Source organism: Polistes dominula, unplaced genomic scaffold, assembly GCF_049000335.1.
Source record: "Polistes dominula isolate Pdom_NZ unplaced genomic scaffold, Pdom_raw_medaka contig_82, whole genome shotgun sequence".
In the NCBI taxonomy this organism is placed as follows: Eukaryota; Metazoa; Arthropoda; class Insecta; order Hymenoptera; family Vespidae; genus Polistes; species Polistes dominula.
Window position 1 is genome coordinate 159616 of NW_028301046.1, and position 19488 is coordinate 179103.

General features: G+C 37.8%; 1 protein-coding gene across 12 annotated transcripts in view; it reads right to left on the minus strand.

Moving 5' to 3' along the window:
* The window catches only part of LOC107072214 (uncharacterized), a 198905-nt gene that overhangs the window by 131871 nt on the left and 47546 nt on the right, over positions 1–19488 (minus strand). For 9 of the 12 annotated variants that reach the window (XM_089175210.1, XM_089175207.1, XM_015331970.2 and 6 more), the window contains one exon: positions 17935–18046. The gene's annotated coding sequence lies outside the window, so the exon portion shown is untranslated. Of the gene's footprint in view, positions 1–17934; positions 18047–18158; positions 18315–19488 lie in introns of those variants that run through there. The other 3 variants (XM_089175212.1, XM_015331971.2, XM_089175209.1) reach the window with 1 other exon arrangement.

A 19488-nucleotide genomic window follows, 5' to 3' on the forward strand; every position in this document is an offset into this window, starting at 1 on the left:
GCGGAACCGTAGGATATTTGCGAGCAATTTCGTTTTTCCAATCGAACATCGGCATTCGCAATTTCACACCGGTGTGATTTTGCTATCCTGGATTCGGTTTACGTGTATCTCGATTTATGATCGCGCAATTACTCCTGTATCGTCGATACGTCCCTCTACGCTTGCCGATTTTTATTCAAAGCGTACACGTTGTAATTGCAACTGTAGGCTGTAGTTACGTGTACAGTAGAACAGAGCATGAACGATAATACTCGTTTTGTTTCTCTCTGCGTCATACAATTGTCAAAAATATGTGGTGCATCGAGCTTGCCCGAAATAACAACAAAATTCAAACAAAATGATTCGATTGTCAGTGTATGCACGCAAGCTCAGCATAATACAAAATTTATCCTAACGAATTGGTATGAAAGAAATTAAGGCTAAGAGAGCACTCAAAAGTAGAATCGATATTAGTTAGTACGATATACGGATTTAAGGTAGATAATTATTTGATAAACTGTAGCAGTTCGTAATTACGCACGCAGCTAAAGAAGAAAATAATTTTCTATAAATTCTAAAACGTGTAACACCATCGATCGATCGAACGAACGAACGAACGAACGAACGAACGAGCAAGGGATGATTTAATTCTACAAAGAAATAAAATTCATTTTACGAAAGGCGAATATGTATAATATGTTATAACCGCTTCGACATCCCTTATCCTCTCGTTATCGTTACGATCGTCGCTATAATTAATAATACTACTGGCTGGCGCGACTAATTGGTTGATTTTCGACTCATGAATTAGCGGGAGATATTGCCGATCGACTAATTGGCGAATAAACTCCAAATGGATTCTACGTAATACAGTAGAAGAGATAGGTACCGAGGATCATGCGTGTGGCTGTTGATTTCTCTCCCTCCCCCGCCCACCTCTACCTTCCGTTTTATCTCACCATGATGTCTATGCTATGCATGAAAATATGTATAAGTGTGAGAATATAACGATCGTTCGTTTAAAGGTTAACAAAAAGTTTACGAAGCGTCGTTACGTGAAATCGATCGATTCTAACACGGTAATTAACCTAAGTGGCATCAATTTTCTATACCCTTTGTTTTACAATTTTTATCAATAATACAAATTTAATAGATACTATTACAAAAATATAATATAACAAGCGACATTTATACATTGAAATCCTTTGAAAGACGAATAAATGTTAACGATTATGTACCTTTTTATAACATTTCTTTGACAACTTCTAAATTATATATTTATGTGTTAACAAGACCAGTGCTCCGACTAAACTGAAACTTTGTCCCCTTTACCGGTCTTTTATCTAAGTAGAAAGTAATGTTTACTAGTACTTATGGTCTGTTCTATAAACAACGTGACCTAGTTCGTGTCCTCGTTCATAGATACACACGCGTATCAACAAGTCGTACATTTAAAATAAAAACAATATACCTAGGTATTTGTTAGTTACAAATAACTCTTGTTGATATAATAAAAATAAGAAATGTTATCTTTTTTTTTCTTTTTTTTTTCTTTTTTTTTTTCTATAAGAGTGAAAACATTCTAAAATGATATTTATCCGATATATGGTTACATAGAATACAAACACGAATCTCTGAATGAACGTTTAAACCGAAAGAAAAAAGGAAGAAATAGGTGGAAATTTATATGCGACATATATGTGTATATGTATACATAGACGTATTGCGATATGAAGCCATCGGATGCGATAACGCGATGGCATTCGACGCGTGTGCGTCAACGTCGAGTTGGCTTTTATATGGAGCGAGGTCGACATCGCGTGATACCTTCTACGTGCTTTGCGTTTCTCCATATGTGTGTTTGTATATGAATATATACCTATGCGAGTTATATATATTTTTGTATATGTATGAGTACGAAATCAGGTCGAATTGTCCCGTTACATCGACGACATTCGCTCAGCTGCAATTTTATACCGTAATTATGGTCGTTCCATGATGAATCGAGACGATAAAGTTTCTGTCATGGCTCCCTGATACCGACGGCGACAGTACATGCTACTCGTTATCGTTACAATGACGTTTCCGATGCGGTCCGAGTTAGTCTCTCTTTCCCTTTCTGCGGGAAATCGTTTCCTTCTCGAGTTTGTTCCTAGCTACAACGATCAAAGGATGTCGATAAATTCGTATTGACAAGTAGTCATCGTTTCGTTCCTCTTCGATCAAACTACCAATAAATTAATTTGTTCTTTCTTCTTCGATCCCATCTATTATAACATCAAATATGTTCACGTCGAATTTGAAAAGAAAAATGTTTCATCATAAATTTCATTTAAAATACGACTAAATTCTGTCTTAGAGCATATAACAAATCATGGTAACGAGCTTGACTGGATACGATCACGAGAATATAGCTGAACAGTGTTGGCGCAGATGATTGTAGTAGACACACCACATCGTTGTAGTATTCATATCGCTTGGAGGTTCGCGAGATATCCTCGTAACACACATTCACACGTAGAGATAGAGAGAGTATATCTATTGAGATGTAGGTAGGTGTATATGGCAACAGTGTCCGGCAAATAACCATGCACTCGAATACACAAACAGGCATTCGATTCGTGTGGTGGATAGGGGTAGTTACAGGAATCTATTGTGTTCTCGAGAGATTGTCAGGGATGGGAGTAGGGTGTAACGTGGAGTAGCAGTGAGAGGAGAAGCGAGGGAGATGAACGTTTCGTCGAACGAAGCTGTCTGGATTGGGAGTGGCGAAGGGAAGAAGTGGAGGTAGGAAAAGCACCTAGATGAATGGCGACGGTATTAGTGTCGGTGCTCGTCGTCGGTGCTGCCATTGCTACTGGAGGTGACGGTAATGCTTGCTGGTACTGGTGGTGATAGTGGTGGTGGTGGTGGTGGTGGTGGTGGTGGTAACGCTGGTGGTAGTGGTGGTGCTAGTGGTGGTGGTGGTGGTGGTGGTGGCTTTTAGCCGGGTGCATTCAACCACGAGGGTTAGCCGGGACTTGGGATTAACGCATCCACACGCTCTACGAAAACGGGGGATCCGAGAGAAAAGAGAGGGAAAGAAAAGGGAGACAGAGAGAAATGCGTTTCGCAGAATCGTCCATAAAATGTATCATTCGCGGTGGCAGCGATGGAGTTAGTGTTTGTTTAATTAACTTTAACAACACACGAGAAAGGGAAAGAAGAGGGTGCGCGCAAGCATCGAATAAAGCCACCCTTTTCATTGCCACCCGCTGTGCCGAAATGAGCGTCGCGCTATCATTCTTCTGACATCATGTTGGAGAATAGTAATTAGAGATATGACAATTTCGTTTCATTCGCGTGCGAGGGAGTGCCCGACGAATTAATAATAGTCCTGGGACGGGACATTGATAGTAAATCAAAAAACAAAAAAATAAAAAGTGAAAAAAACATTTCTCTAACACAATATTTTCTATATAATTTCTTTTGTTTGTTTGGTTACAATGAAAAAAAATTATATAATTATTCGTGTTTTCGTGATTTTTGTAACCATAAACGAGATCTCTATATTTAAATATAAAATCCTTTCGGATTTTCGTATACAGTATAAGCATGACACGTAAGGATGGGACAATGTTGTAAAGGGAGAAAGAAAATAGTGAATAATCAGCCAAGATCGTCCATGAAACTCATTACTTGCGGTTACCGCGGTGGAAGGACTATCCCTGTTTGTTTAATTCAGTTTAGCTTATACGAAGGGGAGGTTTTCACTAAGATCACCATTGCTTTCCATCCCTTTATTCTTCCTACTAGTCCCCTTCGTACATATATGCGCATACATATGTATATATGTATTTACGTAGCTACTACGTATATTATAGGACTACCTTCTAAAGATTTTAGACGGAAAACTCGAAGGGCTGTTCATCGAACGAGGGTCGCGTTTTCTATTCGTATTCTCCCTCTTGAAAAGATTCGATAACCTCGGTAGTTTGGATATGATTAGAAAGACGATCTCGTCTTTTGCGGCTTTAGAAAAATCACCAACTCCCTTTCTCAACTTTCTTCAACGTTATCAAAACGAACGAAGCCATTTAAAAGTTCAAATATATTTATATTAATCGACGAGAAAAAAAAACCCTTTTCAACTATTTTATTTAATTTATATAAATACATATACACATTTTAGGAAATAATGAAAATTTAATCCCTTCGCAATCGACATCCCTTTCAACGTTTCGTTCCAAATAACGCGAATTAATTTTTTTTTTCACCGATATCGTACACAGTTCACTTTTAATTAAAATCAGTTAAGTAAATCCAACCAGTTTATTTTCCTATCAAATATCGAAGTTTAAATTATCAATATATGAATCCATTTTTTTTTTTTGTATGTTTCGTTTTATATTCATTCTAATTATAAGATAGAGGATACAAAAATGGATTCCGACTAAATATCACCACTCAGGGCGAAATCTAAAAAAGACATTAGAAAGGATATGGCAAAAATAAATGTAGCTATTAATTAGGACGAACCGTTAACACGTTCGAAACATTTCAAAGGCAATATAAAGTATTCATTTTTGGTGGGCAATAGTTTGCTAATTATAAGATAGAGGATATCAAATTGATTTTCAACTGAATATTTCCAATTCTAACAAAATCTGAAACAAGAATTCGAAAAAGAATGAAATCAAAATATATGTAATAATTAATTACAATGGAACGTTAATGTGTTGAAATATTTCAAAGGAAACAAAGTATTACCCTTTGGTGAGATTCCCTTTTACTAGGGAATAGCTCGTATAATTTTCCTGTTAATTTCCTGGTCAAGTTTCCAAATAATGCGATTGTCCAGGAACGCAGCTGCCATAGAAACGCATGCGTAACGTTTTATAAAAGCAGATCGTGTTCGTTGAAATACACGTTAAATAATAGCATAGAAAATGGAAGGAGAGAAACGACTGGGAAAGCGAGTTTTCTCCAAGGAGCCAAAGCTAGAAAAGGGGTGGGAGGTGAAGGATGCTCTGGCGATGGTTGGCGTTGGTGGTGGTGGTGGTGGTGGTGCTGCTGCTGCTGGTGTTTCATTGGGACTTAGAAATCAAATATTTGCACGAGTCAAGCTTCGCCTCGATTTACACGGCGAAACTTGCGAGTCCTAAATACTCAGCATTTACCCGACTCGTCGAGTGTCAGGGTGGAGGGTGAAAGGGGTATGAGAAGAAGGATGAGAAACGAGGCGAGAAGGAGGCGGAGGAGGTGGAGGAGGATACGTGGGAGGATGGGAGGGAGGGAGTGAAGGGATAATTTGCTGGGCTTCCGCGTTTATTGAGATTCGAAAATCGCAAGCCGTGCGATTATACCCACCGGCTACGAGTCAAAATAGCGCTGAATCAGTGCCCATTAGCGCTGCTACGTGGTTGTTATTATTGCGAGTTAACTCGTCCAACCGTTTATCGTCCGTGTTAAGGGCTCCCTGCGAGCCTCTAATAATTGGGGCTTACGCAATCTACCGTGTGAAAGAGAGAAAGAGAGAAAGTCACGTAAATGCAATCGACCGACCTCTTCGCCAAATTAATGGATCACGGATGCTGCACTTTTTTGTTCTCTCTTCCTTTTTACCTTTTTCGACAAAAATTGTTATTTCAAATATTCAGTTTTAGTTTCCAACGATAACTATCTCGTCTTTCGAAGAAAATTCCTATAAGCTTTTGGAATATTCAAGGTGTATGTATTCTGCGGCGGCAAAGGTTAATCCTTACTCTAATATAAAGGATAAAATCATCCTAATCTGATTCTAATTAATAATAATTACGCTGCTTCGCTCCACGAAATCTCTAACGAGTTCAAGTTTTTAATTATTTCGCATTATATTAGCACGTAGATATACCTGAGCTTTTATTTAATAATTTAGATATATTTATTGCGTCAAAGATCATATTGATTCTACTTCGTTGGTTAAGTAAAAGAAGGAGAAATGGAAGAGAGATCATTTTCAGCAGCGGACGTTACTTAGGTGACTAGAGAGGTATAATAATCTCGACCATTTCGCAAGATAGTCACGATCATTGCGATTATTATGACTTCGATATAACTACTACGGGGTTGCAATGTACTTACCAAAGACTTTACCCTGTTCCGTTTCTGTAATTTCAAAGTGTGCGAACGAGTACACACACTTATACATGCATAGGTATGTATTTAATATGTATGTACATATAAGGCACCTCTGAGTACCTCAGGATGCAAGGAAAGCACCCGGTATTTTGCATGTAAAGCGGCATAACTATATTTAAACTTAGATCATGCACTGCATGGCCGCTTGTACGAATAGAAATTCAACGAAGGAATGCCTTCGAATTTAGAGTTAAACGTTACCGAAATTCCGAGATATCTCTAAATGGTAACATTATGCGATTTCTACTTGATAGCCTACATAATTCACGCTTTCTCTTTCGTTCAAACTATTTACACGTTATATACTCGTCTAAGTGTATGCGTGTATAAAGAGTAATCATATTCTTTTCAACATACTATATACTATATACTATATACTATATACTATATACTATATACTATATATTATTATTATTAGTCCGTAATAATTAGCTAAACATTAGGCAGTTTTAAAATCAATATTTAATGACTGTATTATATGTAATGAAGGTAGTTAGCACGCAGCGCACAAACACGATGAAATATAATAATTAGTTGAATTTGCACATTTTTCGCTTGATTAAAAAAGAAAGTATAAAAAAAAGTTGTAAAATTTGCTAACCACTTTTTCTCTACATTCTTCCCACATACTATACCGCGAAGCAAACGAATCACGCAACGTAGTAAAAGTAAATTACGGAATAATAAGATTATTGGCGAACGCGCAACACCACAGCGTATCGTGCGGGACGTCAGACCGCAGAGGGTTAATTATATACCTACAATGTACGCGCGCACTTACTCAACCGAGTCCCGTTCTAACGTCGATATTTATCGATAATTCAACGACGCGTAAAATCGATTTTGGCTTCTCTTTTCAATTTCCCATCAATCGCGATTCTTCTTCTTATTAGGTCTACCTAATAACAATATTTCAAGGCAAAGTGGATTTTTTTTTCAATAGAAATAAATACTTCCACGTGATTCATTGAAAGGAAATACATTTCTAGAATTGGACTCAATTGGAAAATAATACTCGTATCGATTCGGTAGGCCGTGTGTCCGCTGTTTGCACCATTATTCGCGTAACACCGTGATAACGATAACGGTAATTACATTTGATTGAAAGCGAAAGAAAATAGGAAGAAAAATACGGGAAAGGTCGAGCCCGACCGCGAGACCTTTCTTCTTTCTCTCTTTCTCTCTTTCTCTCTTTCTCTCTTTCTCTTCGAAAAGAGATAATAAGTGGCTTCGTTTCAATGCGTAATGGTTCGAACAAGCGGATCGAAGTGAATATCTCCACTTGACGCTGCCATATATACGTTTATGGGACAAGCGATGATGTATTAACGTCATATCGGCGAATCTCTCTGCCAATAGATGAACTATACCGAATGGGCACTCGAGTCCTCCGGGCTCATTCCAACGATCCGATTTCCGTGCTCATTCGTCCGCTTTTAACCTATTTTATCAATAAAATAGTTTTATTGGGATTTTCAACAACAAAAATTTATCATCTCTCTACCTTTTACAGTTCTCTACATTTTTTTTTTTTTTTTTTTTTTTCCCCATTACGACCTAAGGCTATATTATATGAACTCTCTTGTATTATTACTTGGTTTTTTTTTTTTTTTTCATATATTAACAATAAAATGGCCCAGAAAAAAGGAACTTTATCGTAACTGAAAAACAGACATTCTTTTTTTCCAGGTATTTGGAATATCGACATTTTTGAGCCATACTTTTTTAACAACGCTGTAATTGAAGATTTATATCTTCAAATGAAATACAAAATATTGTAATTCTGTCGTATAAACCAATATTGATTTATTTGGTTAATATTTTTAATGGATAAAGCGACTAACTTCCGGAACACTTTATATATGTGGAAAATAAAATGAGCTCTTTACGTGTTTTACTTTGTAATAAAATATTATATATGATGCATCTTTGACCTTGTCAATTGATTTGAAATCTGTCAAAAATTTAGTGCGCGAGTCGAATGACATCTAAGAGCACTTTCACGAAAAGCTCTTTATTATAGTTTCCAAATCCGTAAGATCCGACGTCTGGAATGATATTTATTATCGTAAAATACGATATCGAGAAGTCTTAAGCGTATGATGTATTTCGTTGTAAATCGAGACCCTTTATCCCCGTTTCTCCCTCCCTCTCAGCAACTTTTTGTAAAAAGCATCGCACGCGCGCACGAGCAAGCGTTGCAGATATTGGTGTTTTAATACGATTTACGTTTAATCAATATCTCGTTTTTCCGTTACCTTCGAAGTGGCTCGCTACAGAACATTCGATAAATCACTCCAATGGAATATTTCAATCGAAGAGTTTTGTCCACTTGTTCGAAGTCCACTCTCTCTCTCTCTCTCTCTTTATTTTACCCTTTACCCCACCGCTTCCCAGATACGTTCGGATGCTTTCATTTCGTTTTATATCACGCAACGATAATTAAGCACGAGCTCGACACTGTAATCTTTATGGACGCTAGCCGATTCGTTAAAACGAAACCCAAATTTCGTTCGCGAATCGACGTATGACGATAATGAATATTTTCATGCCAGTTGAAATTAAAGAGAGCGTAACGGCAAAAGAGTTTTCTACAACTAAATAGGTACATGTATGAAAGAGGATATCTTTGTATGGTATCCATAAGGCTTACAATTAATTATTTTTCAATGAATGTCGTCTTTTGCCGACAACATTATTCGACGCACGTTACCGAAAAAATAAAAATCCATCTGATGTGAGCCGAAAAATAACTCTCTCGTTCACGTTCGTAATTACGCGAGCTTTTTTAAATAGAATCACGTAGAGGTAGGTACAATGCGTACGTGCAATTTCTACTTAATTAATATAATTTCATTCATTTGGAATGCATAAGCGATTACATTGTAAAAAAAAAAAAAAAAAAAAAAAGAAGTAGGAATCGTACAATAAAATGTATGTAGTAAATGATAATAGATTATTAATAATCGTTTTTAAAGGAACACTGAGCAAACTAAGTAGACAAAGTAGCAAGCAAAGCAATCTAGGCTGATGCGACGCAACGGCCGTTCGTTCACAGGACAGATTGGAAAAACAACGAAAGGTTTTTCAACTTTTTCCGAGTTCCGGACACGACGGAGACGCGAAACTGCTTCGATCTTCGTTCGTCCGTACGCGAAATGGACCGATAAACTTTTAACGAGGGAGAAAAACGGGGGTGAGCTCTCGAGATTTTATCTTTAAATACTGCCGTCGTCGGGGTACCGTGGCAAATATTGATTTTCATTTCTATTAACGGCTTTATGCATTAACTCGACGGCAAACGAGAACGGAGAGAGAAGAAGAAAATCAAAAATATAAAGAATAAAATGTACGCAAACTCGTTGGAAAAAAAATGAGAATAAAAGTGAAGTGAAGTGAAGATTAAAGAGATTGAGATCGATGCATTTTACGGATTATCTTTGCATATCAAATAAACATGGTAATAATAAAACGTATAATACTTTGTGGAAGTATAATTAATATATAACGCGTTTTACGTTAATTATAATGGTTATTACTAAATGTTATTTTTGTGAAAGGGAAGAGAAAAAGAAAGATTTGCACGATTACAAGCTACTACTGTACGGGAGGGTTTCGATAAACGTGGATATATTCGTGCACGTTCGTGCGCGAGATGAACGAGGACATAAATCACGGGACGTTAAGGGGGATAACATCAGGATAGGAGTTACCCTATCGCAGACACTTGCATAATTGAATCGGCTGGATCTTACAAAAGATGCTGCATGTTACGAGTATGTACACGTACACGTTTACTTACATATTATAGTATAAACTCGTTAACGCGAGTAGAAAATTCAATAAAGGGATAAAAAGAAACAGTTTAAAGATCGGAAAGAAAAACGTAGCGACCGGAAGTAAGGAATAAGAGGATAGTTCTTTGGCGAAAATGGTCGGGAGGAAAAAGAAATAGAAGAAAAAGTATAAGAAGAATAGCAGACTCGATTGTAGAATTTTATGCGCATGACCATGAACCGAAAGAAGGAGGAAGCAACGTAAGTCCATTTCCTATAAAAGTGATATTCCTTTAGAAGAAACGGATATCAGTTTTGTGGAAAATGGACTTACGTTGTTGCTATGTCGAAGGAAAACGTGCACTAGATCGTAGAATGGGGAATGCTCCAGAGTATGCCATTGACGCTCACTTGCCGAGAAAGTGTGTTCGATGAGATGAGATTCCGATCGTTCGAATCTATCGGCAAAGCTTATCGTTGAAAATACAGAATTATAAGGAAATCGTGAGTGGAAAAGTACTTTAGACAAAATATGAGAGATCTTACAAAAAGGATAAGTGAAACGAAAAGGCGTAGATAGACTTGCTTATTTTATTTCTTATAAATCTGATTAAGTATTATACTAAAGAATTTACTAAAATTCAGTGTGTGACTTATTAATGCTACATTTCTAAAAGAAAATGAGTGAAACATAGGTGGACAAAAAAAAAGTACGCACGGATTAATAGACAATACACTCTTTTTCTAGCGTCCTAGCAGCAGCGTTCGATCCTACGTCGCTTCGAAAAAGGTATCTCCCTTTTCACAGATACGAGGGTACACGTGGCTTACACGCAGCACCATCCTTATAAATTTTACTAGACAGGAAGACATACCTCCTGTGAAACCCGCCCTCCTCTATTCATCCTACAAGTCGATATTCCCCTTGCTTACTTATTTTGCTTTCCTTCTCTCCCACTACCACTCTCAGAAAGCTCGATTGACCCTTTAGATTCTTCGACAAATCTCGATAAGATACATTTCTCCAATAAAATCGATAAATACTTGATAATAATTATTTATTTAGATACTCTTTATGGAACCGAACAGTTTTACTTATTAATTGACTTCCTTTCTCGGAGTAATAAATTAGTTTAAAGAAAAGTATGAAGTTTGTATCTTAATACGAATGGTAGCGTAAGAAAGTTTGTTCCTTTCTTCTTTCATTCTCTTTCCGATGCATGAACATTTAGCATGACGTTTGGAAGTAAGAGAATTTTCCGAGAAGTCACGCTGGAATCTGTCGTAACTCTTTTAGAACGAACCTTTGCATAAATACGAACCGGATGAAAGTGATGATCAGGCTCGGTTACAACGAAGTTTCGAAATACGTAAGAAATAAATCTTCCTTTTCTTTGTACTTATTTCTCTCTCTCTCTCTCTCTTTTATTTTGAACGGAAACCTGACGCTTTCCATCAAAATGTTCAGCTTATCTTTCCCGAGCTCACGGGAATGTGAACTTTTGAAACTCCTGTTTATCGCTAAGGTAATAGACATATAGATCTTCTTCGCTTTTCGTTGAAGTTGACCAAAAAGTAAACAACCCGTTTATATCTTCGAACTGTTCCTACCGAAACAAGTTGTAACGCTTTAACTGCGCGAAACCACCTACTTCCCGTGTTATCGGTCTCTCTTTCTCCTCTTATCCAACGATGACGATCCTCTCTAGTCACCCTATCGATCCCACACTTTGGATAGTTAAGTTCATTAATCCGACTACGATTCGTACGACATACGTAATCGTATACATGATCGCTGACCATTAAATTAATCCCAGCAATTGTTTGCTCTCCTCCTTTCATTTTCCTTTCTTTTCTTTCCTTCTTATTATTTTTCTTCTTACTTTTTTCTTCGACGAATTTACGAGCGGAAGTTTGAGTTTACGAGGAAGGATTAAAGGTTCGTTAAAACGTTAAACGAGGTTATTTGAGAAAAGAAGAAAGAAAGAGAGTATAATTTAGATTCGAATTCGTTGCTAAGAATTCTTTTTTTCCTCCCTTTCTTTGCGAACTTTCCAAGTGGCTATTCGATCGATGAATCTGACGACCTTGAAAAAGGCTCTAGGCAAGTTTTTAGGTATCCCGAAGAAAAGAGAAAAAGTAGCGTAGCTTGTGGATTCCTCTCCCCTTCGAATCGACAACCATCAGCAATGCAAACGAGCACTTTGCGATCCGTCGCACGATACAAATCGTAAAGCGTATCTCTTTCTCTCTCTCTCTCTCTCTTGCCTCGAGCTTCGTTCTTTAGATTGCTTCGATTTTGTCTACTACCCTCGTGCAATTTTTCTTTCCGAAGAAAAAAAAAATGGATAGAAAAAGAACAAGAAAAGAGGGTTGAAACCAAGTAAAGACAAAGAAGAATAAAGAAAAAAGAGAATTATCGAAGAAATTCTCGCGAGAATTTGAAGAAAATGTAGAGAAGAGGGTGGGTATTTTTGAGACGTAAGTTCGCGTGACCAGCGTTGGACGATAGGGTGGTTTAGAACGCGTAAGAGAGGTAGAGAGGGAGAGAGGGAGAGAGGGAGAGAGGGAGGAAGGGAGAAGGAAAAGGAAAGGAAGGGGATGGAAGGGGGTGGGATGGTTGGCTGGTTCAGAGTGCGCACGGGGGAAGGCTCGCGGATCGATTCAGCGGCTCGAGTCGAGTTGAGACTATGCTTGGGGACTATGCTTCGCTATGTGCCTTTCTCTATATGTATGCGCCAAACATACACGCCGAACATACACGCGAACGCACACCCACGAATAAAAGGGACACCTTCCCGTACGCGCGAGAACGTACGTGCGAGAATGAACGGGGGAGAGAGAGAACATTTTCCCTCGCAAAACTTCACGATGTGTATCCTCGATATCATTCACCTCTACCTATCTACCTATATATGCATGTACGTATATGTGTAGTACCTCTACACGTAGGTATATGCGCGCTAAACCTCATACGAAGAGAAACGAAGAGAAAGAGAGATACGATTATTCGAGGTTTTACGGAGTAAGCGAGAGAAAGAGAAACGAATAGAATCGTGAAAAAGGTCTAACCAACCGGGCGTGTTGCGTTTAATTGGATTTTATTGAGTTTCATTGAATGCCAGTTGGTTATGTTTAACTTTTCGAATCCTGATCTTGTAACGCCCTCGTCGCGCGAACTCGCAGCTTACAATCGCCAATTTTTCTTCCTTTTCTTATAATAACTTTCGTCCGATGTTTCCAAATTGAATACAATTTGTGCATTTCTCGTTGAAATGCACCCTAATCGATGTGCTTCACGTTTCTATTGTTTAATAGCTATCATCGCAATCTATGTACACTATTGAATATTGAACGAGAGATCCCTGGAGCTCGAAACGATCCCGTGATGTATAATAATATACGTTTTATGTGAAATAACAATGTTAATTACTCGCGAGTAATAAATTAATTGGGCTACGTCAGGACTGGATCATGATGGCGAAGTGGGGTAGAAAACGAAACTGAGTAAACGAATGATTTTTCTCTCTCGCTCCCTTTCTCGGCCTCACACACGTACGCAAGGCCGTAGTTCTTTTGCAAAAGTTACATACAAGAATATAAATGCAAACATTTCTCTACGTACAGGTATACAAGCACATGCATACTTTCTCTTAGCTGAATTACGTTGTGAATGCTAGTATATGTAGTGTTTATGTAGATATACGCAAACTGCAACGTTTAATTAATTTGAACTTCCTGCGTCGTTAACGTTAAATCGACGCCACTTATTAACCAGCCGTTCGTAGGTTCGTAGATTCGCTGGTACGTTGGTTCGTTGGTTCGTTGGTTCGTTGGTGGATTCGACCGAGCGACATTTAGAATCGTAGAGAAAGAGAGAGAAAAGAACACTCGGAAATTAATTTTCAAATCGATCTCTCGTGCGAAACGCGAACGATTGGCTGTACGTTCGACAAACTCCTACCAATTAAGAACGTTGCGCTTGCCTCGTTCGTCCCTAACAATTACATTGAATTATATTTAGCAACAACTATTAAATAACGTTACTCCGTAATTATCTTTCGCTTCTATCGCGAGAAATTTGGAGACTCTGAAAGCGTACGTATACTCTATGTATACATATACATATGTATATGTGATAGAGTGTACACAAGCGCACTGATACTGACACGGCGACCCATGCGATCTCTTGCACCGACTGACTAAGAGAGACGGATGATACGAATGTATATATAGATATATATATATATATATATATATATATATCTCTTCCTCTCTTACATCGGTAACGGTTATACGTGTACGTTGGTGCATTCAATATCTATGTGTATACACGTCTATGTGTTTGCGTCTATATAGAATAAGAGGTCGAGAGAGTAAACTAGAGGGAGAGAGAGATAGAGAGAGAGAGAGAGAGAGACGATCTCTCGCCTCCGTAAGCGCTTCTGTCAACCATACGTCGGCTGCATTTGCAGTTGCAGCCGCATTGCTCGCGCGCTGCAGCGTCCCTCATGGCTGGAGTTGCAGGCCACGATTCGACTGTGTGTTCGTGGTGCATGCCGTTTGTCACCATTCAAGACGATGACGTCGAATGCCGCGCGAGTCTCACCGCACTGGCTCGATGCAAGGCTCCAATGCTTGAGAGAGAACTTCGAAGATAGAGTTGGCGATAGAGTTTCAGTTGAAATCTTGAAAGGTACCAAGAGATGTAGACAAACTTTACTTCCTTCTACTTCCTACCTCCTACTAAGTCCTACTACAATTTCTTTCATTTGCTCGCAGATTCTTTTAATATAATTTACCTCATATATTTACTATGACGAGGTTAAGAAACTTATCAATAATACATTTTATTTGAAATATTTATTTTAGTTTCCAAGTATGTTGTATTGAATAATTTACTCGTCATCAAGGATTCATCTTTAATTGAGATATTTTTATCCATGCTTATGAAATTCTTAAATCGACTAATTTTCTGACATTATGAAATAACAATGAGGATAACATATACATATACTTGATAGAATCAGATTGGGAAATCTTTGAAGAGCAATACGAAATTATCGACGACGTCCGCGATGACTTTTCTTCTTCTTTATTCGATTAAAAATAAATGAAAAATCGTTGAAGAAAATTCAAAAGTTCGTCACTCGATATTCGTTGCTGAAAGCTGAAAATTGTGAGATATTTTTTTAATTACCGAAACAATAAATCCATCGGCGAATCGATAGAGAACGAACTCGTTAACGATTTGTTCTTTGACGTGACTACTTCATCGAGGACGACGAAGAAATTAATTTTAGATGAAAATTAGCAGCAGTCCGAGAAAAATCGATAAGTTTCAAGTTGGAAAGAAGGCGAATTTATCTTATTCTTTCAAAACGAAGTTATTCCAACTTGTAATTCACGTATACGTAGGAGGTGGCAAAATGGGGTGGATTAAAGAGAGAGAGAGAGAGAGGAGAGTGATATCAATTCGCGAATTCAACCAAGTTCACAAATTAACCCAACTTAGTTCCGAACCCATAGATTACATTATAAAGTTCGCAACGTTCTGCATACTATTTCTTAGTTCTCTTTGAAATTAATTTCATATTAGGAAGTGTTATATATCAAAGGAAATGAAATACGACATCAATTCGCATACGTCCAAATGAAATACATAGCGAAATATACAAGAGGAAACGCGTTCCTACTTTTGCATAAAGGTTTATAATATGAATGCTCAAATAAAATGAAAATAAAAAGAATACGAAAAGAATACAATTAATATGCTGTTTCTTTTGTATTCCGAAATAGACAAGAAAAGATGGATCGATTTCTCGGTAAGAAACGTTGAGGATGAAACGAGCGAAAGTTCCGATGGTCGTCGATTCTATCGGGGAAAGGGAAAAAAAAATTCAATATCTCGACGAGACAAAAAGGGGAAAGGGTAGTAGTGGACGTTACGTCGGAGAGGTTAATTTCCATAACGTTCGCAGAGCCGGCAGGTTGCCAACTGACCAATGTTGTCCGTTTGAAAAAAGGAATCGATACGCTTGATACAGAAATTTAAGCGAGCAAACAAAATTGTCCACGGGGACGAGAGCTCGTTAGGATTCTCGAATAATTTACTTGAAAAAAAGAAAATCAAATAGAGAGAGAGAGAGAGAGAGAGAGAGAGAGGGTGAGAGGGAGAGAGAGGGAGATGGTGAATGAGAAAGAGTTCAAGAGATAGATAAAAGAATGGTAGCAGCTGGGGTTTTGTCCCGCGGACATACTTGAAAGAGTGGCCGAGACAAAGGATATCGGTGATCCAATAGAGTCCTTCTGCTCACCAATCTGTACGATGTAACTGCATTGTGTCTCGTGAAATCAACAAGATTATCCTTTGACGGAACTGAGCCATCTGTGCGGCAGTGGTCGACAAAGTCCGATTCTGTATATAGTATCTTATGCCGATATCAAGTAGCTTTCGGATAAGATACTACGGATTTATAGTCGCGAACGAACGTGATAGGATGAACATTAGCAAGATTACACGCGCGAGACCCGTCGGAATAACCTACTACCTGACAAAGTAACACCTGCCTACCACTTTCTAACAGCTACCCCATAAACAGATACATCCAAAATAAAAAGATCCTCGTCTATTTTTATTATTTCTTTATCGCTAATAAAATAGCCGTAGTAGTTGTGTAAAATGAACGAGACGTTTATATTCGTACCTTCTTAAATACGTAAATAAGGTTGTTTTATTAAATTCTTAGAATGAGAGAAAATTCGCCAACCGACCTATATAATTTCTTGGAAAAAACAGCTGTACGGCGCCTCGTAGTCGTAAAAAAAGTCTTTCTATTCTGGTGCACGTTCCAAGCACCTGCATAAAATTCTACAAGAGAAATATGTATGCTTAAAGGGTCATCGACAGTTACTCTCTTTCTTACGATATAATAACTTACAGTCTCAACTATTTTTACAAATTACAAATGTAACATAAAAAAGATATATAAAGTTCTTTCACAGTAGAAAAGAAAAATTACGAAGCAATAATAAAAATGAACATTTTCGAGTATCTAATCAATTGCATTCAGTTGAAGCCTTCAATCGACATGTTGTAACTTTACGGAAAATACTTATTAGACTACGACATGAAAGTTTTTTTATGACCTGTGTTCGTCTCTTCTTTTAAGAGACATCTTTCGAAAGAATAATCTTTAAAGTTACAGTTAAGAACGCTATTTCAAGTAAGGAAATAAAAGATGTTCTGTCGTTAAATTTTCACGGATTACGAACGCACGTCTCCCTCTTTTCTCTTTCCTTCGAAAATATATGAGAATTATTAACGAGTGTATAGCGGAGATTGCAATTTCGTTACTTCCTCGTAATCTCGCCTAACCGACATTTCAAGCTTTATACGAGCGAGAATTACTGACCCACCAAAGGGATGGAACCCTACAATCGGGACAAATGATAGGTTTACGGTAACACTTTCGCGTGCTAAATTACGATTCGAGTTTCTAGTTTCCAGTACCTAAGAGAGAAGGCTTCCATGATACGTGTAAATTTAACTTTGGTATAACATAAGAACCCGAAATTACATTCAAAACAAGTAGATAAGAAAATCTTAACAAATGCTAAGAAAGAAGAATTTCTTTGCGAATTCGATTACATTTCGAACAAATTCTTATTCGACTTAAATTCGTATCAACCAGTAAGCCACTTCCTATCGATAATCACATTTAAATCTAGTCTCACTGACCTCAAGGAGAATCTCCCTGCTGTTGGAGATAAGTAGATATACATCTGTCAGTGTGTAATAGCCTCAATAGGAAGGGTCCTGTTACATGCGTCCATCACATGCAATAATACGTGAGATAACGAAAGATAAAAGATAACGAAAGTAAGGTTTATATAGCTGCACGTTTCACCGAATTGTAGTACAATTCACAGCATTGTTTCGAACGACAAATTATGACAAAGATAAATGATAAAGAAAATTTAGAAGGACGTTTCTTATCTTTAGAGTAATTATTATTACCTGTTTCAGGATGCACCACCGATTCTGTACTCCGGTGTGTCTCGTACAAGTAAACTCGATCGTCTTCTCTTGTTCGTTCTTGCGTACTACTAGCTCAACGTAGCACACTACACTGAAATCAGAATAAGAAGAGAGACTATGAAGATTACGAATACGGTGTCGTAACGAGAAAGAGCAGTAAAATATGTAATTATAAGTGAAGGAGCTCGTGGTACGCGATGCACCTAAAACACTTCTCCCTTTCCTTTTCCTTCCGTTCTCGAATACTTTAGATATAAAGGCAATCTCGTTGTCAACGGGGAGCTTGTATTACGCGTACTATGTTCTTCTATTCGTCGTCTACGTAAGCGCTGATGTAAGTTAATATAGTCGACGATTTTCTCTATGTTGATGTTGTATAGGGATCTAGGTGGGTTGCCATTGAACGTTTTAACGAGTTACGAACGCACCAATGAATGAGATCTATTGAGGACACAAAAAGTAAATGCAAGTCGGAACGATATAGTCGGAACGATATAGTCGGAACGACGTAGTCGCTCACTTAAAACTTTTCTAAGCCGACCTTTAAAATAACGAGTAGTCTCCCAATATAATATCTAACGTGTATAGCATCAACGCGTTTCTCTCTCCCTCTTATTTCCTATTTGGTAGTTTTGATGAAATCCTTTTATTTCGTTAAAATGTAACATCGTTTAAATGAAAAATAAATTTGTTGACATTTTGTAAGTGAGAAAGGATGGAATATACGGGTATGACCTATTTATTGGAAAAATAGCCCGTTTCGTCGACGCTTAAAAGATAATAAAACAGAATGGACAATGGCCAGTGGTAGTATGGTATCACACCATTTACGAACGAACGCGAGCGAGCGAGCGAGCGAGCGAGCCACGCGATTAAACTCAAACGCACCGTATAAACACACGCGACGCGACACGACGCGACGCGACGCGGCCAATCGCATTCGTACAGCAGCGGTATACATTGAAGTTATTACAGGAAGCAAGAATGATCGTCCCATCCTGTCTATATAACTATCCTCTAGGTACGGATAGTTAACCGTACAGTGGTTTCATTTTCGTTCCGACCGTTAGACTAACTTTTTCGATAAATATTTTCTATGCAATTAACTTTTCCAATACTATCGATATAATAATTTATGTCAAATCATAATCAAGTTGACTATAAAAGTTGATTATAAGAAACGCGCTTAGTGGTATTTAAAAAAATGTACGCAAGTCGATAGTTTCGTTAACGCTCATACCAAAATAAACGTTTACGCTCGGTTCGGCTACAATTTGCCGCTCTTTAGTCTGATCCAGTGTATAGAGATGGCAAGATAACGACACCTGCGCTCGCTATTCGTTGGCACATTGCCAAAGCGAATTGTTACGGCATCCCGGCAAAAGCTATGCTTTCGAGTTTGCAACCGCGTGATCGAGTTGTCGTCAATTTGCCGACAAATTTCGCTTCTGCTTTCTCTACCTAGATATATATATAAACATCTATGTGCATGTATTATTCTATACACGCGTTTATATGAAATATATGAAAATA